The sequence below is a fragment of the Gopherus flavomarginatus genome (assembly GCF_025201925.1).
Source record: "Gopherus flavomarginatus isolate rGopFla2 chromosome 13 unlocalized genomic scaffold, rGopFla2.mat.asm SUPER_13_unloc_1, whole genome shotgun sequence".
NCBI classification, from domain to species: domain Eukaryota; kingdom Metazoa; phylum Chordata; order Testudines; family Testudinidae; genus Gopherus; species Gopherus flavomarginatus.
This window is the reverse complement of record NW_026114609.1, coordinates 722,078-729,752: the sequence shown is the minus strand read 5'-3', so window position 1 is coordinate 729,752 and position 7,675 is coordinate 722,078. Positions and strand designations below refer to the sequence as shown.

Genomic DNA, 7,675 nt, shown 5'->3' with positions numbered 1-7,675 from the left:
TACCCTGCTCTACGAGCCCAGAAGGTTGCGAGGGAGTTTAGCAAGTGGAAATGGTAAAACCGCAGTGAAGTATTACCCTGGACTCAATGGCATTTCTCCATTGGTCTGTCTGCTTTGGGGCAGGGACAATAGCACATCCTGCTGCATTTGTTATTTCAAAGGGTGGTTTAGGATTTTCATTCTCAGACACTGGACTCAAAGTAGGTCTCAACTCTGGGTGTAAACTAAATGAGCCGCTCACAGATTTTGGGAGCCACAATGGGCATTTGGTGTGAGAGCTCAGACCTGCCCCTGCCCCTGCCCCTGCCCCTGCCCCAGAGGGAGGGGGTCATCCTTGAGGGGACTGGACCACTGACCTATCAGCTCTTAATACCTAAACTTTCAGGAACTCTATTATCAGTGCCTGTGAGTGTAATTTAAACCATAAGAAAAACCATACTGGGTTAGACCAAAGGTCCATCTAGCTCTGAATCTTGTCTTCTGGCAGTAGCCAATGCCAGGTGCCCCAAAAGCCACTCCCCAAGGCACCACTGGGAGTCAAACCCAGGATTGCCTGGTTTATGAAATAAGAGCTTTAGCCAGCTAAGGAAAGCAAATGTGAATTTTGTCTGAATGGGCCACTGACAAAAGCATCCCAGACAGAAAAGCAGTAGGCTAAAAAGAAACTTAGCAGCTGTTGAAGTAGTTCAGTTGGGTGAGTGCTAAGCTAAAGGTCTGTGGTTCAATCCCAAGCTCTGGCAGGCTCTTCTTTCTCCCTTTGTGCAGGGCTGGGCTGTTTTTTGACAGTGCAGCAGTTCCTTTAACTGCCACAAACCCCTCATTTCAGGCTATGCAGCAGGAAAAGACAGCATGGGCTTCTGCACCGAGCTGACCCACCTCCCCTTTCATTCTTCTCTTGTTCTTTGTCAGCAAGGGAAAGAAAAAGAAGCTTTCCTTCAAGCAAGGTTCAGAAGGGTGACGTCAGGATGACTTCCTGAGCACCAGCTCCAGTCCTCTGCTCTGCCAGCTGAGCTATTGGAGGGCTGCCATCACTCGCTCTACGTTTCCCCATCAGTGTGTGCCAGGGCGAGCACAAGCTAAGCAGACAGAGTTTTTGTAGTGTAGTGGTTATCACATTTGCCCAATACACAAAAGGTTCCTGGTTCAAAGCCAGGCAGAAACATACTGGCCTCCTTTTCTCAGATCCCCTTGCTGTCCAGGAAGGCACTCCTCCTTCTGCTATTGGCCTGTCCCTGAGATAACTCCAACCCCTGCATGACAGAGGATGCTGACGTCAGTGGAGAAAACACCCTGGCGTCATTCTGGAGAACCTAGAGCAGTGCGGTGTGTCACCTTTTGGAGGCTTGTGGCTTGGCCTCCTCTCCCCTTGGAGGTTGGCCTATAGATTGATGGCTTTAGAGGTGGGGGCTGGGCTGGCTGTGAGCAACTGGGATCCAGGAAACCCCCATCTGTTCTTCTGAGGGCCGAACCCATGGAGGTGTGGTTGGCTTCTGGGAGATAGACCCCTTTGCCTGCCTCTTGGCATCCCAGAGATGGTTACTTGCAGGTCAGGAGAAGTGGAGTTCTGTGGGGAAGGAAAAGAAGCAATGGTGAGGCTGAGTGGGCTCCTTTCTGGCCGAGATGGTGGGCTGTGGAGAGTCTGGGAGTTGCCTGTGAGCCATAAGTGGACTTGGTGCAGTAAAAACCGCTGCTCCATTCTGGCCGACCTTGGGGTGCCATTGACGACTTGAGAGTGGGGGCGGGGGGCTGGCTGTGAGCAAATGGGATCCAAGAAGCCCCAGCCTGCCTCACCAGGGTCCGAGTCTTCTTCTTCTCCTCTGAAATGGGAAGCCCAGCCTTAAGCCTGCCCAGCATGTGCTGCAGCTCAAGAATTAAGCCTTCCTGTGGGGCCTGTGCTGGAGCTGAACCTGGAACCCTGTGGGGTACTGCTAGGGGAAATCACAACTGCAAATAATTCTGGCCACAAAATCAAGCCGTTGGGTTGAATGGGGCAAGCTGGAGGCCTGGAGACTTAGTCCACGGGGCTAGCAGGTCAAGCCATTGTCCCGCATGTGGGGGAGGCAGCCTCTGTGGTTCGCTCTTCCTGCGATATAATTCAGGGGTGCAAGGCTGCAGAGATGGGGGGGAATTGGCGGGAGGCTCTCTATCGTTAGTTTTATGAGTGGCTGGGAGAAGCATTCATGTAACTCCGTTGGATGTGCCCCAACCTGTGGATGTCTATGTAAGTGGAATATGTGCCAGAGATTCGCAGCCTGTCACAGCATCACAGTGTGAGATGGAATCCAGGTGGTGGGATACAGGGCTCAGGGGTCCCTGTGTTCAGGTTTCATCCTGTAGATCCCATCACAGACTTTCAACAACCACAGCAGATGTTCACTGAGACAGAGAGAGAGATGCCAAATAATCTCCAGCGCCTGCAGACATCAAACGATGAGGAATTCTGCACACAGAGAGGACCATGCTAATGGAAAATGCCTTTGGAAAAGCCCCTTCTGTAACCACCTGTGGTCCTACAGTGCTCAGTGCTCTGCATTGTGGCCTCAAGAGCCATGGATGCAAGTTGAGTTACGATGACCTTTTCCCTGTCCCCACGTTTCTTAGGTGCCTCCTTCTGACACTTGTCAGAAAAAAACAAGCAGTTTCTTTTGGAAGCATCTGCACTGCAAGGCAAAGGCAGTCTTCTCTGCTTCCTCAAAAGATTGACCAAAAGGTTGGAAGAGCAGACACATTTGGCAAGGCACCACTGGCTGCTACATCTCTAACCTCCACTTTACCTGGCAGGTGCCTTGGCCAGCTTAGCCACTGTGCTGCTCTCTGGGACTTTTCTCTCAGCTGCTCCATTTCTCATCAGTGACAATCAAAAGGAAGGTGACATGGCCTGTGTGTGGACATCCCCAGCGAACCCCAAGGATGTGTGGCACAGGCTCTCATGTTGCAGCAATTGCAGTTGAAGCAACCGCCACGCTAATGCCAGTCACAGCAGCCTTTTCATCAACTCCTGGCTTGTGATTTGATTCTTTCCAATGCTTCTCTCAAAGAAGCCTTTTCCTTAGCAAGCAGTTACTTGGATACCAAGGGAGGTCTCTTCTGTTTCCTAGAAAGACACAGGAAAATGTGAGCAGAGGAGACAAAAGCCATACAACAAGGCACCACTGGGAGTTGAACCCAGGATCTCCTGTTTACTAGACAGGTGCTTTAGCCAGCTAAGCCATGGTGCCTGCCTCAAGAAAGTGTTTACAACTGTTCCATTTGATGGTCCAGGACAACACCTGCAAATTCCAAAGTACAGACCTTCCCCATTTCCCTCAAGACTTGTAGACTTTGAGGTGTCTGGCTCTCTGTGCACAGAAAGCCACAGCTGAGTTGACAGAGGGCTTCTAACATGTGCTTCTCCCACCAGCCACTGTGATCATATACTGGTTAGTGATCTGTGTTTCAGTCGCAGCAACCTCGGCTCAGTTCTGAGTCATGGTAACTTTTCCTTCAGCTCTAGACTTCTCATTTGCCACTTTCCAAGTGTGGTGGGGTGACTGCCCCAAACAATCAGGAAAAAAATTAAGGCTGCCTTGCAGAGGTGGCACAGAACCCAGCCAGTCAAGAAAGGGCTTATTGGGAGAGCCAATCAGGAGAAGGCTTGCTGGAGTAGCCCATATATAAAAGGCTGCTCAGCACAGCAAGAGTCAGTCACTCCTTGGAGTTTGAGGAGGGAGGATTGGCTCCCCTGAAGGACAAGGACAAGGACAAGGACAAGGACAAGGACAAGGACAAGGACAAGGACAAGGACAAGGACAAGGACAAGGAGGGGTGCCATGATCAGAGTAGTGCTGGGTGGGTAAGGGGAGCATGAGTGACCTCCTGGCTGATTACTGCCAGTCTGAGGCCCTTATACAAAGGTGGAGGAAGGTGCTAGGTCTGTGGGGAAGTGGTCCAGGGAAACAGATGGTAGGGGTTGGAGGTGCGCCTCAGTTGCCACTGACACAGGTGGCTACACCCTGGACTGCAGCTGGCCACTGAGGCAAGTGTCTGGGTAGAGGATAGCTGCCCCCTGGAAGGGGGAGAGAACTGAGTGGGGCACAGCCAGAGGGCTCTGTCCGTAAGAGGACATTGAAGTCCTGAGAGCGACATGGGTCCTAATGATAGAACAGATGGCAGCCAGATGCCACTGGATGAAGGTGCACTGGTGGACCAGACCTAATTGCCAGGATGGCCAACAGTAGGCACTGCAGTGGTGAAACATGCCGCATGGCACCAAGGCTCAGCTGCAAGGAAGGCTCTCTCTGTCTTGAACCACCACTTAGAAGGATTCTGATGACAGGTTTTTTCTTCTTATGAAAAGAGATACGAAAAAGGAGCCAACAGACACATTAGGTTCAGCAAGGAAGAACTGTCAGGCCAAGCCAAGATTTCCTGGTTACTAGGAAGGCTTTTCAGCCACCTCTTCCCAAAGACCACTATCCAGAGGCCTTTTAACAGTCACTGCAGATGTTCACCACAAAAGAGACAAAGAGATGCCAAAATAGAGTTCTCCACTGCCTGCAGCCATCAAGCTACCAGGAGTTCTGTGCACAGAGAGGCCCCTGCTGGTGGAAAAAGACTTTGGTAGAGACTCTTCTGACTTCAGCCGTGGTCATATAGCGTTTAGCATTCTGTGTTGTGGCTTCAGCATCCACAGATGCAAGTTCAGTTAGTAGATGTTTTTCTTGTCTCCACATTTGCCTAGTGACTCCTTTCAACACTTGTCACCAAAAAGACCTGTTTCTTTTGCAAGCAATGTACAGCTAGGCAAAGGCAGTCTTCTCCATTTCCTCAAAAGATCACCAAGCTGTCGGGAGAGGAGGCAAAGGCAGTCTTCTCCATTTCCTCAAAAGATCACCAAGCTGTCAGGAGAGGAGGAGGTGCTGGATGCTGAATCTCCTCTTTATTCAGCAGGTGTCTGTGAAGGAGATAAATCTACACCGTGTAGAGGTCAATAAAAGGAGTTTATTACACACAGTGCTGGCGGAGAGTCATCTTGCTTATTTGACAATGTCTCTGAGCCTATCAATTGATTACAATAGAATATATAGGTTTTTCATGGGTGGGGGAAAGTGACAGGGTAGGCAGTTCCACACCCTGAGATAGGTTTTGCAGCAAGACAAGATAGCACATTAGCCAGTGGTTAACAGGTTACATAATGTCTCTGCCCATAGTCTCAAGTTAGCAAGTTAACATTTAACGAATACTTTGATAAAATGTTATTAGTATAAAATATCTATTTTGAATTCTGATTTGAGGTCCACAGAAATGGAGCAACTCTTTTGATAGTCCAACAGGTACATTCGTAGGTGTTAAAGCAAAGAAACAGTGAAAGTATATGACAATAGAGATTGTTTTCTGTGTGTCTAAAGGAAAGGCATTGGTCCTTTGGAAGGGAGGTGGAAGGATGCCATATTTTATACTGACATGTGCCAACTTTTCATAAATTCAAGGTTGGATGTGTGGGAAGAACATCTCCCTACAGAAGAAACAAACACAAGAGAAAAAGGGATTCTTTGTTCAATCTGCAACTCTGAATAAGACACAATTCTTTAGTTCTTAGCGCCAACACCTGGCAATTTGCTGACCAGGCCTATCTTAGCAAGTGAGGCTTTCCGTTTACCCCATCTTTCTCTTAGCTGATCACTATTTGCTAGGCCTCTGGTCCCTTGACCATGCTCTGGACTCTGGGTCTGGAAAAGAGCTGGCACAATCCATACACCAGGTTGTTATATAAAATGCACATGGATTTGAACCCTTCACACCCAGTAATGGCAAAGTTCTTGGTTCAGGCTTGTAGCAGTGATGGAATAAACTGCAGGTTGAAATCAAGTCTCTGGAGTCCATCCACAGCTGGGATGGGTCACTTAGTCCTTTGTAGAGAGCTTCAGTTTGTAGCAAAGTCCCTCCAGAGGTATGAAGCAGGATTGAAGATAAGATGGAGACGAGGCATCAGCCTTTTATAGTCTCTTGCCATATGGTCTTTGCTTTCTTTGTCCCAAGGACACTCTATCCAGCACATGGCATAGAAAAAAACCTTAAAGTTCTGTCCGTAGGCAGGTCCCTGCATATCTTGCTGAGTCACAAGGCATATCTGCCTTCTCTCAATGGGTCAGTTGCATAACTCATGGTCCTTAATGAGCCGTCAAGCAGGCTAGGCAGAACTGACACCAACTTGTCTGGCTGGGGTGTTCCCAGGAAGCATAGCACAAGTTTGAAATATGGGCAGCATAGAGCCAATATTCATAATGTCAACACCAAAAAGGATACACATCTAGAGATAGCATCATTATAATCAGCCAATCAGAACCTCTCCATACACCCTTTACATTACAACCTTTCTACAATACTGGGCGCAAATATATTAGTGGTTGCAACAGTGATCTATAGTTAAAGAATATGTCAATAACGTCACAGGAGGTGACAGAGCATCAGTGAGACTGATACTGGAATATTGCATCCAGTTTTGGTGTCCTCATTTGAAAAAGAAGTTGTGAAATTGGAGCTGGGGCAGCCAAGAGCCACCAAATGTTCTGAGGGCTGGAGAAAAATGCCTTCTAGTGAGCTATTGAAAGAGCTCAATCTGTTTAGCTTATCAAAAGAAGATTGAAAGCTGACTTCATTGAAGTTCCTTAATGGAGAGAAAAGATTGGCTATTAAAGGGCTTTCTAATCTAGCAGAGAAAAGCATAACAAGACCCAATGGCTGGAAGATGAAAAGAGACAAATTCATATTACACTTAAGGCACAAATAAGCAACAGCAAGGATGATTCACCACAGGAACAAGCTACCAAGGAAAGTGGTGGATTCGCCATCTCCTGATGTCATTCAATGAAGACTAGATGCCTTTCCGGAATGTGTTTGCCCCAAAAGTAGCTATTGTGTCATACAGGAGGCCTGTGATATGCAGGGAGTCAGATTAGATGCTCTAATAATCTCTTCTGGCCATAAAGTTGACTAATTTCTGAAAAATGGAGTGTAGCATTGGGAGCAGCGTCTGATGTTTTACTGTCTAGCCGGCTTGCTTCCTAGAACGAACGCTCCTTGAGTGGGGTGACCACAGGGAGAAGCTCAAACCTCCAAAGTTCCTGGCCAGGGGCAGGACATTGGCACAGCAAGGGAGGGGTGTGGCAGTGACATCACAAAAGCCTTTTGCAGGACCTCAGACTATTGGTCAAAGGTGGTGGGGAGGTGGTGACCTCACAGAGAGATGTTGACATCAGCCAGGCAGGAGAGCAGCGAGGGGCCAGGGAAACCTCAGAGACCTCTGTGGCTTTGCTTCAGCAAGTCTCCTTCTCCAGGTCTCTCTTTGAGGACTGAGAAAGTATTTGAGTTCAGGTACGTAAGCACCAGGAGGAACTTCTTTCGAGTTTTCTCCTTCCCTTTTCCTGATTTTACTAGAAAACAGCCATCCCTGTCTAGAAGGTAAGAGCCTCCTTGAGGTTTGAAACCTTTTCAGTCTGATCCATCTGGTGTCAGTTGAATTCTAGGCGTGGAAAACACGAGCTTAAGGTGGTAGAATTTTATTCTGCACCTGGGATTTTGTCCCTTAGAATCACTGGGAACATTAGGGTTTGTCCTTTTTGTTTCACCTTTTCCTCCATCCATCCCTCCCTCCTTTCTCTTCTTCTCTTGCTTCTAGTGTCCCCTCTGGGGTGTG

General features: G+C 48.3%; 2 non-coding genes across 2 annotated transcripts; one reads left to right on the top strand and one right to left on the bottom strand.

Annotated features, from left to right (window-relative positions):
* Positions 1-1,089: 1,089 nt before the first annotated feature.
* Positions 1,090-1,162, top strand: TRNAI-AAU (transfer RNA isoleucine (anticodon AAU)). The gene has a single exon. It is a non-coding gene; the product is annotated as a tRNA-Ile (tRNA).
* A 1,982-nt stretch (positions 1,163-3,144) lies between these two features.
* On the bottom strand, positions 3,145-3,218 carry TRNAT-AGU (transfer RNA threonine (anticodon AGU)). Its single transcript has one exon. It is a non-coding gene; the product is annotated as a tRNA-Thr (tRNA).
* Between the last annotated feature and the right edge of the window lie 4,457 nt (positions 3,219-7,675).